Source organism: Nerophis lumbriciformis, linkage group LG20, assembly GCF_033978685.3.
Source record: "Nerophis lumbriciformis linkage group LG20, RoL_Nlum_v2.1, whole genome shotgun sequence".
In the NCBI taxonomy this organism is placed as follows: domain Eukaryota; kingdom Metazoa; phylum Chordata; class Actinopteri; order Syngnathiformes; family Syngnathidae; genus Nerophis; species Nerophis lumbriciformis.
In genome coordinates this window covers 29095579-29116435 of record NC_084567.2, presented here as the reverse complement: position 1 = coordinate 29116435, position 20857 = coordinate 29095579, and the positions used below count along the sequence as shown (strand labels likewise).

The 20857-nt window shown below is 38.0% G+C and overlaps 1 protein-coding gene across 4 annotated transcripts in view; it reads left to right on the top strand.

Moving 5' to 3' along the window:
* Positions 1–20857, top strand: part of cacna1bb (calcium channel, voltage-dependent, N type, alpha 1B subunit, b) — a 439095-nt gene that overhangs the window by 304534 nt on the left and 113704 nt on the right. The window lies entirely within an intron of this gene.

Genomic DNA, 20857 nt, shown 5'->3' with positions numbered 1-20857 from the left:
CCCCTGTCCACGTCCCCATTTAAATACGCAAATCATACTTAAATTATCAATGCGGGGATGCTTCCTGCTGAAGTAAAGGCGCGCCAAAATATACCGTATTTTCCGGACTATAAGGCGCACCTAAAATCCTTTTTTCCCCCCTCAAAACTCGACAGTGCGCCTTATAACCCGGTGCGCCTAAAGTAAGGAATAAGTTTGGTTGAGTTTATCCACCTCAAAACTATTTTATTTGGTACATGGTGTAATGATAAGTGTGACCAGTAGATGGCAGTCAAACATAAGAGATAAGTGTAGGCTGCACTATGATGGGTCTCAAGTAAACAACACCAACATGTTATGTGTTCCGGTGAAAATATAGAACATTACACACGGCGCTCAAAAATCTATCATAATGTTTTAGTACGACTTTGGTAAGTTTTCATAGCTTACCAAATCCGCACCGCTTGAAGGATTGTCGGCGCATTAAACATACGAGTATTGTTATGGTGTGTCTATAAGGTAAGACATATTATCTGGCGTTTTGTTTCGTGATATTATGCAAAAGCAACTTTTCTTGTTGTTGATGTGTATTTGGGATCTGCATAAGTCCTGAAAAAATGCGCGCTTAGTCCCTGACAACACGTAGTCGATAAGTTTCTTCTTTGTCTCTATCTTCTTGTTATGGGACATTCATCCTCCGCTGTTGCCATTTCTAATATAAAGTAGTGTAAAGTTCTTACTTATATCTGTCAGTAAACCTGCCATGAAAGCGCTAAAACATACCGGTGTAGTGAGTTTACATTATTCACCCAAGTAACTTTAGTTTTTAAGAGTTCCGGTTCGGACATTTTTTCACGGGACACATTTCCGGTGTGGTTATTTTCCGGATGAGGAGACGCTGCTCCGTTATTGATTTAAGTAAAGTCTGAGTGTCATTAAAACAGTTAGCTCCATCTTTTGACACTTCTTCCACTCCCGTCCTTGCACGCTACACCGCTACAACAAAGATGACGGAGAAACGACGCTGTTGAAGGTGAGCCACGTAAATAAGACCGCCCGCAGAACGGCGCATCAGGAAGCGACTGTCAGAAAGCGGCTTGAAGATGATCTGTAAAAGATAATCTATGCAACCTTTTGACCAAAAAAACACCATTACATGTTATGTAGACCACAAGAAAGTATAAAGACTTGAGCGTTTTTTCCTAAAAAAAAATCATATAAATCCAATGAATATATTTTAAAATATGACTGTGGAAGTCGCCTTCCAGTGGGTCCTCCAGACCACCAAGCCCGTTTCATGGTGCTATACCGTTTTATTTTTCAATAACAGGCTGTCAGTTGCTTTCCAGCAATTGTTTTTTTGGCTTTGACAGGCACGCTCTCTCTCTCACGCCAGCTCCCCACCTCTTCTCCCCGGCTGCTGCTTAAACAGAGCGACAGGTGATTAGATAATAAGGCCCACCTGGGCCATCTACGCACCTGTCGCTGACTTTGAGGCCTGTCCTGGCACACCCCGCTTCGCTGCAGGCTCGCAGGCCACGCCACCCCCTCCACAATGACCACAAAATACATTTTACAGAGAATAATGGTCGTTTTACATGCAGCAAACAAAGTGAAACACATATAAATGATGAATGAAATGTATGAATGAAACATTTAACTTCATTTTTACCTTGATACTTTGCTATAATGTTTCTCACCTTTTTTTCGAAGTGCTGGCACTCACAACTTTATTTGGCGCCGTTGAGGATTATTTTGCTGTCGTACTACCGTAATAAAAAAAAAGTGCAAAGACTTGCGGTCCTAAGGGTGTTCATTAGCAAAAAACTACAGAGTTACTCAGTGATGACCAAAACAGTTTTGCAGTAAAGACATGTTACAAACAAAGAATTTAAAAACTCCACAAGACTCAGTCACCAACTTGTGGGATTTTTTTTAGCCTCTGAAGGTCTTAGTGGCCACATGCGTGGACAGCCCCTTTTAGCTCTTATATCCCAAATTGTGTACACTACTGAATTGGGGTCTTATGGCCACTAATGTGGACACTTATACTGCCATCTGGTGGTGTCAGAAGAGTATAACATACAATGGAATTTGGGAAAAAAAAAAGTAAAAATAAGAATTAGCATGTCACTAAACATGAAGTACACGTTTGTGTACTTATGGACTAAGTACATCATATTAAAAGATGATTTTTAGTTTTTATTCTATTTAGGGTCCAATAAGTCCAAATAGCAAAGAGAAATAAAAAAAACATGTAAACAAACAGCTTGGGCCTTAAGAGGTTAGGGTATAGATTTTGCGGAATGATTCGCAAATCGATTAGTTTTGTTAGACTTGGACTTAGACTTAGACTTAGACAAACTGGTGATCCACAAGGGAAATTGTTCCACACAGTAGCTCAGTTACAAAGGATGGAAAGGATAATTGGTGACTAAATTGGTGACCGTATGATAACTGAGATGTTAGAGTCATAGACATATGAAGTCCGACTGTATTTCACATGTTTTTATTATTACACAACTCCTCACAGTTTCTCACTTGTGTGATCTTCTTGATTCTGCTTCCTGTCGCTATGCTTCTCTTTTTATCCTTAACAGCATTTTTTTTGTGTCTTTTATGTGTTTCTGACTGTTTGTCTCCGACCTTCTTTCTTCCTGTCTTCTTCTTCTGCCTCGGATTGCTTTCAGGAGCCTAATGGGGTAATAATGCCTGCACTTTCTGTCACTCTATCTTTTATGTTCTGCCTGTCCTGTTTGGACATTCAGTTTGTCTTTCCTGCTCATTGTTTGCGGATTTGATCAATTTATGGCCTAAAGCTGAATATATTTGTGTTCATGTCGTACAGGTGCGGGCTTAAATACTGAAATTGTCTGTCTTATGTTTGAATATCATCACAATTTGACTCGTATAAGTGTAATTAACCACTTATTTAATCATGACTTATAGCTCATAATACATTGAATAAGCAATGAAACATCAATTTTAAAAGCCCAGGCTTATTTTTAATATCATAAAAGGATCAGCAGCAGTGGTGTCAAGATAAAACTTTTTCATTTGCAAATCTGCAAATCCCTAATTTAATTATAGACTAGTGTCAGAAGCCGACTAAAGGAATGCTGACATTTATGCAGAGAGTGACATCTTATAATAAAGTCATATTTTATTCACTTTTAGTTGCAGTTTTGATGATGTAGTCCAGCAGTCCTCAACTAAAGGACGAGGGTTCAAATCCCATACAGGCTAAACGGTAACATGTATTATATGTTGTGTGGATGCATACAAGCATTTATGCAACAACAACCGCGGGTTTCCACTTGATGCAGAAAGGCTGCTGAAATTTAGTATTTAATTTTGAATCAGTGTGGGTGCATACAGGCGTTTATGCAACAACAACCGCGGGTTTCCACTTGATGCAGAACGGCTGCTGAAATTTGGTATTTAATTTTGAATCAGCCTCAGCAGACAGTGACATCTTATAATAAAGTCAGATTTTATTCACTTTTAGTTGCAGTTTTGATGATGTAGTCCAGCAGTCCTCAACTAGCGACCTGTCAAAAGTTTTCATTTGCACTGACAAAGTGTACAGTTTTGCAGAAAACTGCTCATAATGGAGGAAGTACATTGTGAGAAAATGTAAAATGTAAAAAGATGTCTGCTCTATGAGCCAAAGGACGATGGTTCAAATCCCATACAGGCTAAACGGTAACATGTATTATATGTCGTGTGGATGCATACAAGCGTTTATGCAACAACAACCGCGGGTTTCCACTTGATGCAGAACGGCTGCTGAAATTTGGTATTTAATTTTGAATCAGCCTGTCTTCATACATTTGTGTCAACGAGGTGAAATTATGTCTGAAAACGTTTGACAAGTCGACATAATGTCCAGTCCCGCTCATTAGGATGTTTCAAAGTGTTGAATACAATCCACATTGAACAAGGAATATTTTATTTTGAAAGTAAACCGGATAATTTATTTGTTTAACACGGGCATATTTTAACAAATTGAATGGATTTGAAATACACTGTGTTCCAAATTATTATGCAAAGTACATTTTATTCAAATTTACATAAAAAGTTGATGCAAATATCAGTCAGTATAATTTTCAAGTCATCAGCCGTTAGAGTTTAATTCAAATTTCATTGAACAAATCTCAAAATGTTGACAGTATTTTTACAATAAATAAATCCAAATAAAAAACTCAAAGTTCACTGTTCCAAATTATTAAACATAACAGCGTTTCAAGACATTTTATAGGCTGTAAAGTACTCAAAATGGTCACATGTTGAATTTGTAGCATTGTAAGACCATATAAATTTAAATATTTTTGATTGAAATAACTTTTGGTGAAACAGGCTGAGTTATACTGTATGTTAATATAGGACCCTTTGTTTGATATCACTTTCATAAGCCTTGCATCCATTGAACTTGTGAGTTCTTGGACAGTTTCAGCTTTAATTTCAGAATAGCGTCCGAGAGCTGCTGCTTGGATATGAACTGTCTCCAACCCTCATAGATCTTTTGCTTGGTGATGCTCCTGAGGTTCTCAATAGGGTTGAGGTCAGGTATGGTTCTTCTTTTTGTACCATGGAAGAAAGTGGCCAGTCAGAAACTCTACATGCTTTGCAGAGGTCATTTTCACCTGTCGTCTGCTTAATAATGTAGAACATCACTTTTAAGCAGTTTTCCTTTGATTGGGCTCACCTGGGAGACTATTTATCGCAGGTGTCTGAGGTTGATGTCAATGATCTACAGAGCCTTGAGACACAATACCATCCATGAGTTTTAATGGAACAACAAAAAAATTTTTTGACTGTTAAATCCAATTTGCATAATAATTTGGAACACAATGTATAAAAGCTCTGCATATATTTAGTGCTAGAATGACACATTGAGTTGAATAAAAACGAAAATAATCTGCCGCCGTTTTGCTGCCTTTTCGCATTCAGTGGAAATCCGGCCTTACGACTCTAACCCAAAAATGCCCACATTTCCAGGAATTCTTAATTTCCCTGTACATTTTCTCCTATTCAAAATGACACATCGACATTTCCCGATTCTCAATTGAGTCAAAACATTCCATCATTAAAACATTCCCTCATCAACACATTCCACTCGTCCTTGAAATTCCAACTACCGTATTTTACCGGCTATAGAGCGCAGTTGTATTTAAGCCGCACCCACCAAATTTTAGAAGTAAATAATCTATTTTGTTATTTATTATTATTATTATTATTATTTATTATATTTATTATAATTACTATATTTATTACATTTATTATAATTATTATATTTATTATATTACTATTACTATTATTATTATTATTATTTATTATTATTATTATTAGCCGGACCGGACTATAAGCTGCAGATATGTACCGGTACGAAATATTTTGTAAATGTTTACCTTAAAGGTGCTGTTTGCAACTTCCGCACAGTAAGATTTTTCAAAGCAAAAAATAAATAGCGAGAACACCTCCGGCTAGATAATGATGCCATTGTAAGTTAATATTATTAACATAGACACTTGTAAACATGTTAGCATATTTGCTAATGCTAACAACAGTAGCTTGATTACATTACAATAGCTACTACAAAAAAGTATTAAAACAGTCCTACAGAGAGCACACATGGGATGGTTTAGTAAATATGAATTGTTTTAGTTGTATTGTTAAACTTAAAAACATATCTGAAGAATCATTTCGAGCAGAAACGCTATCAACGGTTTTACTTCCAGTTAAAGGCATGGAACAGGAAGTACATTTTCAACCTGCAGCGCCTGTATTGAGCAAACTTGTTCAAAAGATTGCGCCATAGCAGAAACAATAACTCACCTTTTCAGTGTCGCTGCCAGTGTAAAATGAAAACTATTTGTTGAATACAAAACATCATGGCGGTTAGCAAAGACAAATCCATAAATTAGCCGCGCCGTTTTATAAGCAGCAGGGTTCAAAGCATTGGAAAAAAAAGTAGCAGCTTATAGTTTGGAAAATCCGGTAACAATTATTTTTTTAAAGATCCAAAAATTCCCACTTTTCCAGGAATTCATACTTTTAAGACCACCGTTTCAACCTTTTTTTTTTCTTCTTTCGTCTACTTCTCCCACATTTCGTATTGAATTTCAACCTTTTCACCATAAAAACTTATACTTATTCAAGACATTTAGGTTATTTATTTTTAATGCCCCAAAATTGCCTGATTTTCCCAGAATTTCCGACTTTTCCATAACACTTATTCTCCATCAAAAAAGTGTTACCACTTCCCTACTTTACAACCGATTCACACAATTCCGAAGTCAGAATGCTCCTTATAAATGTTAGTCCATTTCTAGCATGCTAACTTCAGTTCAGTTCAGTTCAGTTTCAGTTTATTTCGAACATGCGTACAATACAATGTCACGCACCACACAATTCCAGTTGTTTCATTACAGCACGTCCGAAAAGGAGTAGGAAGAAGCAGATCTTATTTAATCCTACCCCTTTTCACACCATATCAATTTTATCCAAGTTCCTTGTTCTCTGTAACAGAACAGTGAACAAACAAGTAATAAATACATACTATACCATAGTAAGCAAATACATATTAAATACATAAATACTAACTTTAATACTAGCATGTAGGTATACACCTGGTTTAGAGTCATATAGTTTGGTACAAATTAGTAGTACCGTATTTTTCGGACTATAAGTCGCAGTTTTTTTCATAGTTTGGCCGGGCTCCAGTGCGACTTATATATGTTTTTTTCCTTCTTTATTATGCATTTTCGGCAGGTGCAACTTATACTCCGGTGTGACTTATACTCCAAAAAATACGGTAGTATTAGTATGTTAACATTAGCCTGCTAACTTTTTAAACAATTACAAAGTATGCACCCCACTGTCAAATATGTTGTGACTTTAAGCATGTTAACTTTTAGCATACTGGGGTAATTTTGCAGGTATACGCCACAAACTGTGGGTAAATATTTGGTTACCTGACAAATACTAAATTGTGAGGATGCTATCTTTTTTGCTCATTTTGTTTGTACACAGACAAAAGTCATATACCGTATTTTTCAGATTATAAATCACAGTATTTTTCATAGTTTGGGGGTGTGACTTATACTCTGGAGCGATTTATGTGTGAAATTATTAACACATTACCGTAGAATATCAAATAATATTATTTATCTCATTCACGTAAGAGACTAGGCGTATATCAGCATGTTTTCAGTTGGTTATTTATGCGTCATATAACGTACACTTATTCAGCCTATTGTTCACTATTCTTTATTAGGGACCGAGTCCCTTTGGGACAGAGGACCCTATTGTATTTCTAGCGTTTTATTATTATACCGCCGCCTCTTTGAGCTGTAATTTGACCCCCTTAGCATGTTTCAAAAGTCACCAAATTGGACACTCACATCAGGACTGGTAAAAATGTTGATCTAATCAAAAAAACAAACCCCAAAACTCAAAATTGCACCCCTAGGAAGAAAACACAGACAAATCTGCCTGTAACTCCCAGTAGGAATGTCGTAGAGACATGAAACAAAAACCTCTATGTAGGTCTCACTTAGACCTATATTTCATACATTGACAACCCCCAGCAAAAATCAACAGGAAGTTTGCAATTCCCCCTTCAAAACAAAAGTTGTGTAAAAACAGTCACCTTTTTTCAAACATTATCTCCTCTGAGCGCGTTTGTCGTGTCGGTTTCAAATTAGCACAGGAGAGAGATTGAACCCTTCTGATTAAAAGTTGAAGAAAGAGTCTTAATTACTGCTCCGGTTTGGATTTTATGAGCCCTCAAAGTCGGTCCCGTCCATCGCTGCTTGCAGCTTTAATTTATTTTAAATTGCCTTTCAAATGTCTATTCTTGGTGTTGGATTTTATCAAATAAATTTCCCCCCAAAATGCGACTTATACTCTAGTGCGATTTATATATGTTTTTTTCCTTCTTTATTATGCATTTTCGGCCGGTGCGACTTATACTCCGGAGCGACTTATAATCCGAAAAATACGGTATTGCTTAATTTCCAAAGGCAATTTGGTTAGTTTTTATTAAAACTTCTGTATTTTCCTTATGATAATTATATCATGTTTATGTATGTTTTGTTTATATTTTGGACAAATGTAATTTTCGGACACCTGGTGTAGTCTTCATCCGTAATCGTACTCATCTTCTTACAGTTTGTCACTGTTTTTTAAACCATTATATTTTTGTCATTTAAAAACTACTTTTTCAAAGTTTGACACACCACTTGTATCGCCACACCTAAACAACGTCCACTCAAACTATGTTGCCGAGTTGTACTTCTTTGCATCCACTTGCTATACTTTGCCTTTTGTGTTAACGCATTCTGTGTGTTTGTCTGCTTATCATTGCTTTTTCTAATCAGATCGCAACAAAGCGTGGCCAGGTGGGAACTGTCCTTATCTCCCTTTTGCCTGATCACACTCTTTTCCCCCCATCATTCCCACATATGAAGCAGAGAAAAGCTTCTCTATCAACCTCTTTAGACACGTTTGTTGACCTCCGTCCAAAGGTGCTCGGGATATGACCGTGTGTCCCTTCTTCCCTTGTAGAAAAGTAGCACCCCGTCCCAATATTGGGACAGCTGGATAAGAAGACAATATTGGGAACTCCATTGCAATAGCTTTCAGAAGATCAACATGCAGTCGTTAGTGGTTCAATATACAAAATTAGGACATGTCTTCATATTATAACTATTGAACTTGGTCAAATATTAATTATGCTACAATGCATAAAAAACTGAATAGCAAATAATTTGGTGTCACTATCATATCGTTATGTTAACTATCAATTTCTGCATTAAATATTGGCTACGTTTTAACATGTATATCCCATAAGAACATAACCTTTTCAAATGCTTCCTTTACTGCTTTGTGCATGACTAGACCTCATGAATCCTTGAAGTGACACACCGGAAACGTTTTAGATTAGATCGAACTTTATTGATCCCCTGGAAGTGTGCCCTTGGGGAAATGAAGGTTCCAATAGAAGGAACACAATATATATGGTGTATTAATCAGTATTAAAGACAGTGACAATAGCAGCTAAACCACAAAGAATAAACAGATATAAATAGAATAAAATGAACAAAGTATGAATAAACTACTGATAAAACAAAATTTGGTGTGATAGTCAAGTGACTATAGTATCACTGAACTGAGTTTGTGATTTTTGCCTTTAAAATGTTGATCAGGATTACAATCCGAATAAAACACAGGACAAAGATTTCAGGCAAACGAAAAACACATTTTTATAAACAAACAATTCAACAAAATACTGCAATTATTAATATTAAATACTATTGTTAAATAATCACTGCAATTATTAATATTAAATACTATTGTTAAATAATCATTGCAAAATAGGTAAACACAAGCAGAAACTGCTAATAGCTTTAATTCAAATCCTTTGGCGTTTTGCCCCTTAAGTTGTCATGTGTCAAAGCATTTCCAGTTAGCAATTCTACTACTTTAATACTACTTGAAATGTTTATGTCAAACTAATTAACATTTATTAACACATGAACACACTCACACAAATACCAAAAAATTGGTACCGTTAAGTACTAGTAGCAAAGTAAAATCCATAAATTAGCTGCACCGTTTTATAAGCCGCAGGTATCAAAGCATTGGAAAAAAGTAGCATCTTATAGTTTGGAAAATCCGGTAACTATTTTTTTTTTAAAGTTCCAAAAATTCCCACTTTTCCAGGAATTCATACTTTTAAAGACCACTTTTGTTTTTCTTTTGACGACGACTCCTCACACATTTCGTATTCAATTTCAACCTTTCACCATAAAAATACAAATTTAGGTTATCTAAAATTTACTGATTTCTCAGAATTTCCGACTTTTCCACAACACTTATTCCGTACCAAAAAGTGTTACTACTTCACTACTTTACAACTGATTCACACCATCCCGAAGTCAAAATGCTCCTTAAAAATGTTAGTCAATTGCTAGCATGCTAATTTTAACACTAGCATGTAGCTTAGAGTCATATAGTTTGGTACTTGGTTAGCAAATTAGTAGTAATATTAGTATGTTAACATTAGCCTGCTAGCTTTATAACTAATTTAGTAGGTATGCCTCGTAAGTTAACATTAGCCTGCTAACTTTTTAAACAATTTACTAAGTATGCACCGCAGAGTCAAATATGTTGTAACTTTAAGCATGTTAACTTTTAGCATACTAGGGTAATTTTGCAGGTATACACCACATACTGTTAAACAAAACAATTCAACAAAATACTGCAGTTATTAATATTACATACTATTGTTAAATAATAATAAATAATAATGGCAAAATAAGTAAACAAAAGCAAAAAAAAATACTAATAGCTTTAATTCTAATCCTTTGGAGTTTTGCTCCTTAAATTGTCATGTGTCAAAGCATTTGTAATTAGCACTTCTACTACTTTAAAAAGGTGTCAATTAGGTATGGGAATTGAATTGAGTACGTCAATACTACCGGGTACCGATTCAGGTAAAATTAAACGGAACTATATTTCGATAGCTTTGTTGCACCTGACATCACGTCCAGTTGCAAACAGGCATATTCCATCAGCGCACTGCTAAATGTGATATTTAACAGATTTAATTTTAATGTCAAACTAATTACCATTTGTTAACACATGAACACACACACAAATACCAAAAATTGGTACCGTTAAGAACCGGTATCAATTTGTAGGTACCTGGAATTGAAAAGTATGAAAGGTACAATCGCTAGTGCCAATATTATTATTATTATTATGATGATTATTATTAAAATTCAACTGTTCTTCATATTTTTTTTTTAATTAACTCATAGATATAGATACCATGCTACTACTTCCAGCCTTAAAATTGCTATAAAAAGCACAAATAGAAGAAGCCACTCAATTCCACTGTTTCAATTATTTTAAAAAGATATATGAATATTATGTTCTTCTGTTCAATTCAAAGTGCAATTGCAATATTAGGGGTTAAAAAGTGTAAAGAGTGTCAAATACCCAACAATTCTTCGGACATTCAATTGATCGCAAATGGACTGTTCAGGTTGTCTCAGAAGACGTTCCAAGCAGGGTTCATCACGTTATGCTTACAGACTTAGACTAGACAGATCTAGTCGTAATGTTTGGTGCAGGATTTAAAGGATTTGGGTAATGGGGGATGGATTCACCCTTGTTAGCGTACTATTTAGTTGCATCAATAGTCAAGTAGCCAACTGACACCAAAGATGTCATGACTTACCTCTAAGAGAAACAGCATTCTTGACTCTGTTCTTTTTATAATTTGGACTGGGAAGGTGGTGGTAAGAAAGGTGAGTAAGGTAAGCCACCTACGTCAAGGTTGGAAGAACCATCCCTGAACAGAGGAGGGGGGTCTGCGACACCACCTATCTCCCACATACAACAGTGTCCTTTCACCCATCCCTTAACTCATTTTCATTGAGGGGCCACATCGCAGTTATGGCTACTCTCAGAGGGCTGCTTTTAATAGTGAGTAATAAATAAATATTAATAAATAAGGATGATATTTTTACGCAATTGCTTATGCATTTGGTCAGTATATGTTTTCCGTACTTTGTAAAAAATAAAAATGTAGACCGGCAGCTCAGTCAGAATTTTATCGTACAATTTACCGTTTTTTTGTTGTTTTTTTAACAGCAGATTACTGTAAATCAGGGGTGTCAAACGTACGGCCCGAGGGCCGGATCAGGTTCGTGAACAGGTTTTATCCGGTCCGCGGGATGAGTTTGCTAAGTATAAAAATGTACCTGAAATTTTTGAATGAAAGAAACAGCTGTTCTAAATGCGTCCACTGGATGTCGCAATAGCAATTATTTGTATCTTTGTAGATGATGCTACATATGTACAAAATAAACCACATGATGTTAGTACATCAGTCGAGGAAAATTATCAAACTACATAAATAATATCCTGTAATTTGATTTTGATATAATTTATTTTTATCTTGATAAATTGAAAATTAACACCAATAAGTTTATTATTATCACATAATTTATTCCGAAAAAATAAATAACGACAAAGTATATATTTGAATAACTGCAACATGTAATTAAAAAAAACAAAACAACAACATTATGATTTTTACACTTTCAGAATGTACTTGTTATATTTTTAAACAAAGAAAACAATCTGAAGTTGTCTTTATTTGTAAATTATCGTGCCGTGATTTTACCAGTCCGGCCCACTTGGGAGTAGATTTTTCTCCATGTGGCCCCCGATCTACAATGAGTTTGACACCCCTGCTGTAAATGGAAAAAGGGTACTAGCATATTTTACGGTCAAATTCTGGTGACAGATTACTGTAAAATCTACGGTTGTTGCGTTTTTAAATAGACAAATGTTACCACTGTTTTCTTTTAGGGTAAAATTCTGGCGACTGGACAGCCAGTGTTTTTTTTTTGTTTTGTTTTTCAAATATATAGTTATTTTTAAACAATGTACAATTTAATGGACAATTTGCTTTGAAATCATAAGTCAGATATTTATTTTTATTCCAACAAAAAAAGTGTGTAATGCATGATAATATAATGTGTTAGATTATTAGGAAACACGAAACTAACTTTCCAACCTAAACTCATACACATTATGACATTATTAATGTCAAAAACATTATTATTACAGATTCATACAAATATTTAAGCATCTATTTTCATTTTAGGAAAGAAACATTTAATTTGTTACTTCATATATGATTGCATAACAATATGTGCAATTGCATGCATTACATGTATTTTCTTTTACATGTAACAAAAAATACTTTTAAAGTACTTTATTGACGCCTATTGTTTCCAGGCTGTGGAGGGGGGCGTGGCCTGCGGACCTGCAACGAAACTGGGTGTGCCAGGACCGGCTGCGAGATCAGCGAAAGGTGCGTAGAAGGCCTACCTGGGCCTGCTTATCTAATCACCTGTCGCTCTGTTAAAAGGCAGAGAGAGGTGTTGGAGTTGGAGCAAGAGCGAGAGTAAAGCGGAGACAGACAATTTGCAAATTGTGGAGGTTTCTCTTCTCCAGGGGGTTCCTCGGACCACCAAGCACTGACATGACTGCCCGGATCAGGATTACAAAACTGTTTTATTTTCTAATACAGTGTCTCTGTGCTTTTCAGCAATTGTCTTGTCTTCGCTCTCTCGCTCTTGCTCCTACTCCAACACCTCTCTCATCCCCGGCTGCTGCCTTTTAACAGAGCGACAGATGATTAGATAACCAGGCCCGGGTGTGCCATCTACGCACCTGTCACTGATCTCGCAGCCGGTCCTGGCACACCCCATTTCGTTGCAGGTCCGCAGGCCACGCCCCCCTCCACACAGGCTTTCGCGGGCCACATTAGATGATGTGGCGGGTTTGACACCTCTGCCTTAGTGACTCAAAATGTTTGCCTTTAACAAACAACAGGAACTAAGCAATTTTAGGTTCTAGTTGACCCCCTTGAGCCCTTCATATAACTGAATATGACCTTAACAAGGGTGAATCCTCCTTTGCATCTTAATACTGCAATGCTAACAAGATTTGTTTCCATCCTGGTGACTGTTGTTGTGCTGACAGAGGTCACGCTGCTTTGCATCTTAACAGCTGCCGATTCATGCCACGATACTGCAACGCTAACAAGGATGTTTCTATCCAAGCGACCGCTGTTGTGCTGCCAGACGTCCCATTTCTTTGCGTCTTAACAGCAGTTTTTCTGCTACAATAGAGCGAAACCATTCTTGTTGGGGATAATATGGACCCTGCACCAAGATCTCAAGACTTGATCTGTCATACCTAAATCTGTGAGCATGAACCGATGAAGCCTGCTGAGATGCAAAACATCTTCGAAGACAAACTGAACAGTTGACTTGCGATCCATTCAACGCCCTGAGAATACAAAGACCCGATGAACGGCAATATTCACAGGCAATAAGTAACAATGTGACTTAAAGGCCTACTGAAATGCGATTTTCTTATTTAAACGGGGATAGCAGGTCCATTCTATGTGTCATACTTGATCATTTCGCGATATTGCCATATTTTTGCTGAAAGGATTTAGTAGAGAACATCGACGATAAAGTTCGCAGCTTTTGGTCGCTGATAAAAAAGCCTTGCCTGTACCGGAAGTATCAGACGAGTAGCGTGACATCACAGGTTGTGGAGCTCCTCACATCCGCACATTGTTTACAATCATGGCCACCAGCTGCGAGAGCGATTCGGACCGAGAATGCGACGATTTCCCCATTAATTTGAGCGAGGATGAAAGATTTGTGGATGAGGAAAGTGAAAGTGAAGGACTAGAGGGCAGTGGGAGCGATTCAGATAGGGAAGATGCAGTGAGAGGCGGGTGGGACCTGATATTCAGCTGGGAATGACTAAAACAGTAAATAAACACAAGACATATATATACTTATTAGCCACAACACAACCAGGCTTATATTTAATATGCCACAAATTAATCCCGCATAACAAACACCTCCCCCCTCCCGTCCATATAACCCGCCAATACAACTCCAACACCTGCACAACACACTCAATCCCACAGCCCAAAGTACCGTTCACCTCCCCAAAGTTCATACAGCACATATATTTCCCCAAAGTCCCCAAAGTTACGTACGTGACATGCACATAGTGGCACGCACGTACGGGCAAGCGATCAAATGTTTGGAAGCCGCAGCTGCATGCGTACTCACGGTACCGTGTCTGCGTATCCAACTCAAAGTCCTCCTGGTAAGAGTCTCTGTTGTCCCAGTTCTCCACAGGCCAATGGTAAAGCTTTACTGTCATCTTTCGGGAATATAAACAATGAAACACCGGCCGTGTTTGTGTTGCTGATTTTGGCCGCAATACACCGCTTCCCACCTACAGCTTTCTTCTTTGCTGTCTCCATTGTTCATTGAACAAATTGCAAATGATTCACCAACACAGATGTCCAGAATACTGTGGAATTTTGCGATGAAAACAGACGACTTAATAGCTGGCCACCATGCTATCCCAAAATGTCCTTTACAATCTGCGACGTCACGCGCTGATGTCATCATACCGAGACGTTCTCAGCAGGATATTTCGCGCAAAATTTAAAATTGCACTTTAGTAAACTAACCCGTATTGGCATGTGTTGCAATGTTAAGATTTCATCATTGATATATAAACTATCAGACTGCGTGGTCGGTAGTAGTGGGTTTCAGTAGGCCTTTAAAACCAGTGGTTTTAAAAATATAACCACAGTGTTACACTTTATATATGTTGGTTCTTGTCAGGATCCGTGGCCCGGATCATGTTTTGGTTAGTTATGTTCTGTTAGTTTTGGACTCCCTTAGTTCCTGTTGTGTGCACTCCTGGGTTTATTTTGGTCACCATGGGGATTAATTGGGTTCACCTGCCTCTGGTTAGTGGTCCCACGCTCAGTTGCTGTCAACCACTAATCAGAGAGCTTTTTATTCACCTTGCTTGCCACGCTCAGGCTGGCGTCCTTGTTTGCGAATGCAACAGTTACGTTGAGTATTCCCTCTTTTCTTGACTTCTAGTTCATGTGCTAACCTTCGCCATAGCTCCCATGCTATCAGAACGCGTTTTGGTATTCTTGTGTTTTGCATGATTTATGGACAATAAATCATTCCTTTATCATAAATCACGCTTTCGTCCGGAGTTTTCCGTCTGCATTCCTGGGAGAACGACCCCGCGTAAAGATGCGACCCCGACGTGACAGAAGGAAGCCAGCCAGAGCGTGGCGAGCAAGGTGAATAAAAAGCTCTCTGATTAGTGGTTGACAGCAGCTGAGCGTGGGACCACTAACCAGAAGCAGGTGAACCCAATTAATCCCCATGGTGACCAAAATAAACCCAGGAGTGCACACAACAGGAACTAACAGAACATAACTAACCAAAACATGATCCGGACCACGGATCCTGACAGTTCTTATGGGATAATTGTATTGTAAGTAGCAAATAATAATGCTCCAGAGGATAATTACATGTTAAAAATCCGACTCAATACATGACCAACCTGATTTGTATTAACGATTATTCAAATTACCTCTTGGAAAATTTATAAGAAAGCTTCCCTGAGTGGATGTCAACTCAGAAATTGTTGCCACTCTCAGAAAGAGTGGTAATGGCCTCACGCACCCGCCTGAACTCTTTCAGCAAACACTGCTGACCTTCTGAACGCTATTACGAAATTGTGGTTGCCATCTCGGTGGGTTGAAGTCCTTCAATAACGAGAGCTGGCGTTGTCTTTTCAGCTTGCATGCCCAGGTAGTCGAGTTACGTGAGCATGCGAGGTGCATGTCGTTTTGGCTAGACTGTAACCAAGCGGAACCATCCTTTGAGCCGTCCTACCCTGTCTACTCATGTTTGAACAGCACCCAGAACTAGGTCACAAATTCTTTTTGTCAAGGTTGGTTTGGGTGTTTTCCCGTCAACAGGATGACATCGGATTTGAAATGTTTGAAATTAATAAATATTCTCCGTACAGTCTTAGGAGTGACATAAATTGAGTTTTTTTTCAATAACTCAGTATTTTGGAAGAAAACATTTTACATATACAGTCGTGGTCAAAAGTTTACATACACTTGTAAAGAACATAATGTCATGGCTGTCTTGAGTTTCCAATCATTTCTACAACTCTTATTTGTTTGTGATAGAGTGATTGGAGCACATACTTGTTGGTCACAAAAAACATTCATGAAGTTTGGTTCTTTTATGAATTTATTATGGGTCTACTGAAAATGTGACCAAATCTGCTGGGTCAAAAGTATACATACAGCAATGTTAATATTTGGTTACATGTCCCTTGGCAAGTTTCACTGCAATAAGGCGCTTTTGGTAGCCATCAACAAGCTTTTGGCAAGCTTCCGGTTGAACCTTTGACCACTCCTCTTGACAAAATTGGTGCAGTTCAGCTAAATTTGTTGATTTTCTGACATGTGCCGTATTTTTCGGACTATAAGTCGCAGTTTTTGTCATAGTTTGGCCGGTCTCCAGTGCGACTTTGAATGTTTTTTTCCTTTTTTATTATGCATTTTCGGGTGCGACTTATACTCCGAAAAATACGGTACTTGTTTCTTCAGCATTGTCCACACGTTTAAGTCAGGACTTTGGGAAGGCCATTCTAAAACCTTCATTCCAGCCTGATTTAGCCATTCCTTTACCACTTTTGACGTGTGTTTGGGCTCATTGTCCTGGTCATTGTCACATCACCGCCGCGCCTCCCAGAGAGTACCTTTAGTTTGCTAAAAAAAAAAAAAAATAGGTCTAGTACAGCCTAAAAAAGGTGGTACATATTATCTTGTCACAGCTTGGACCATGTGATGTCATGGATGTAGAGCGAAATGAAAACTAAAATATATAAACAGGGTGGTCTGCACCACTTTTATACTTGTTATCAATTGCACTCACAGTTTTAGTAGATCACCCTCATCATGCCAACTATTTTTTCTGCAACCTATTTAGGCAATTTTATTTGTATAGCACTTTTCATACACAAGGCAGACTCAAAGTGCTTCACAGACAACAAAGTGAAATGAAAGAAAATAAAAGCAAAATTAAAATGCAGACAATAAAAATAAAAACAGTGCGGACGTTAAAAGTTAAAAGATTAAAAGATTTAGCTGAAAGCTAAGGTGAACATACATTTTTTCAGTCTAGTTTTAAGAGTAGTCAGAGTTGGGGAAAGTCTGACATCTTCAGGAAGTTTATTCCAGCTATTTGTTGCATAGTGACTGAATGATGCTCTCCCTTGATTTGAGTTTACTCTGGGAACCGCTAACAGATTGGTCTCAGAAGATCTTAGTGATCAAGAGGGCTTATATAGTGGGAGCATATCGGTGATATACTTCGGCCCTAGACCATGTAGTGATTTATATGTGAGCAGGAGGATTTTGAAATCAATTCTCTGATGTACAGGGAGCCAATGTAAGGATTTAAGAATTGGTGTAATGTGCTCACATTTTTTGGTCTCTGTTAGAACTCTAGCAGCAGCGTTCTGAACAGGCTGTAGCTGCCTGACAGTTTTTTTGGGAAGACCTGCAAGGAGACCATTAAAATAGTCTAGCCTACAAGTTTTTCTAAGTCTTGAGCTGACATGAGCCCTCTAAGTCTTGTTACATTTTTGAGGTGATAGTAGGCCGATTTTGTTACTGATTTGATGTGACTGTCGAAATGTACATCAGAATCTAAAATAACCCCAAGATTTAGTACTTGTTATTTGGATCTTAGTAGATCAGGCCCAAATAGTATTAAAGTGGCCCCTGTACACTTAGATTTTTGTTTTGGTTTTCCACAGTAGAAAAAGCTTGGACACCCCTGACTCAGGCCCTGTCTACAATAAGCCGGATAATTCCTTAAACGGATAATTATTTAGCCTAAGCCCTGTTTCAGCCACACTAAATCATCGTTTAAGGTCCCCCTTCTTGGATAATTTTTTACACGGGTAAGTGCGCCGTCTATTTCTTGAATCTACGTCTCTTAGCTCTGTATGGACTCATCGATCGCTTACAAACTGAGTTCGGAGAGGAAGTGACGCCAGAAAGACCGCGCCCCACACAGGAAGTGACATCAGAAAGAACGCACCACAGCCAGCTTCATAACAACCGGTTTCGTAACTCGGAGCTAACCACTGGAAATATGGAGGCGAGTCATCCAGACATGCCCGTGTTTCTCCTTCCGTCTGTACAGACGCTTGTAGAAATCACACATGAATACCTTAAGAGAAAGGAATTGCAGCTATTTGGGATACAACACTTCTCAGACGGCAAGAGAACTTTCGAATGTCCAGGTCAGCTGATCAGGCCAACTATACTTTGTGCAACCTGTTTAGTACTTAGTATTTGGATCTTAGTGGATCAGTCTCAAATAGTATTAAATTGGCTCCTGTATACTTAGATTTTTGTTTTGGTTTTCCGCAGTAGAAAAAGCTTGGACACCCCTGACTCAGGCCCTGTCTACATTAAGCCGGATAATTCCTTAAACGGATAATTATTTAGCCTAAGCCCCGTTTCGGCCACACTAAATCATCGTTTATGGTCCCCCTCCTTGGATGATTTTTTACACGGATAAGTGCGCCGTGTATTTCTTGAATCTCCGGCTCCTAGCTCTGTATGGACTCATCAATCGCTTACAAACTGAGATCGAAGAGAAAGTGACGCCAGAAAGACCACGCCCCACACAGGAGGTGACGTCAGAAAGAACGCGCCACAGCCATCTTCATAACAACCGGTTTCGTAACTCGGAGCTAGCCATTGGAAATATGGAGGCGTGTATTTCTCCTTCCGTCTGTTCAGACGCTTGTGGAAATCACACATGAATACCTTAAGAGAAAGCGATTGCAGCTATTTGGGATACAACACTTCTCAGACGGCAAGAGAACTTTCCAATGTCCAGGTCAGCTGTGATTCTACTTACCGAAAAACTTTGTCCGCGATTGCTTTTGGACTGGCAAAGCAGACTTTATCAGTTATTGTCCGCCATGTATGTCGCGGACTCAACGTCTAGGTCCAGAGTATATAAAGTCACCAAAAACGAATGGACAATGAAGGTGAAGGCAAAAGAGTGAGGAGTGTCCTAACCAGATATCCAGATCCCTAGATTGATTGATGTAAAATGTTCTTTATCACATTGTTTACTTTCACACGTCCATTAAAGATTTGATTAATTTATGATGGCTCAGGTGTGATTCACTACAATAGGGCCCCACAGCACACTGGATTCCAGTTAATTGAAATACCACAACTCTGGATATTGTTCAGATAGGTTAAATTTAATTTAAGAACTTGCACACAAAGCAGCACTGGAGGTGACTATGACGTGCGCATTTTCCGCGCATGCGTACCAGGTGGCGTTGCGCCGGCGGACGGAGGGGCTAGGGGGTCTTAAACGACCATTGTGTGTGTGTGGACAAGGATAAGGTTAGGTGGAATTTAGATAAGAGACAGCTTCTTTCCCAGAACTCTAACTTATAATAATAATTCACCCCTATACAATATCATACCCTAATACCCTACTGTGCAATATTACCCTTCGAGTGCAATACATCCGACACTGATTGTTATTTATTACTCCGGTACTCTTGTCTTGTTCTGTATATTGTACAGTATTTTGTATTTCTATAGTGTTTTGTATATTGTACAGGATTGCTTATTATTTTTATAGGATAGTAGTCTGTTTATTTCAATTGTTAGTTTTTTCTTTATTACCTCTTGTGTAATTTATTTTTACCCCATGTCTGTTCCCACTACCTCACCTTAAATTGGAGTCCTTAATCTCGTTATATGCAAATATAATGACAATAAAGTCCATTCTATTCTATTCTATTCTATTTACCCTGGATAACCTTATCCGGCTTAGTGTGGAAGGGTCCTCAAACAAATATGTCCAATTTCTGCTCGTTCCACTTCAATATTCATCAAACAGTTCCATCAAGAGCAATATGTGCTTGTGGAACTTGAATTAAAGACCTCCCTAAGTGACCTTGGCCAATATCAGTGTTTGCGTGAGGTGGTTCAGCTCTACATGATCTTATCAACATCACTTGTCAGTTCATTAAAGGTGCAGCATTAAATACTCGGGATTGTGGTTCCTGCAAAGAAGCTATTATCTTTGCTGACGGCTCATTTGTTTTTGTTTTTTTTCAAACATTTGTATGTTATTCTACAGAAGCCAGTTTTATGCTATAATACTCACTTTTCTACACATTTTATTTTCCACTTCTGAACTAAAATCTTGCTGTAAGTTATCATGTTTCTGTAGAATAACATGATATAACCCTCACTTGCATGTATTGGACTACTAACAGATGATAAACAGGATTACCCCCTGTGGAGCGTTTACCGCAGCCGGCTATTCTTAGAGGATGGTGGGGTAAAAGGTTTTAATGGTTATGGCTC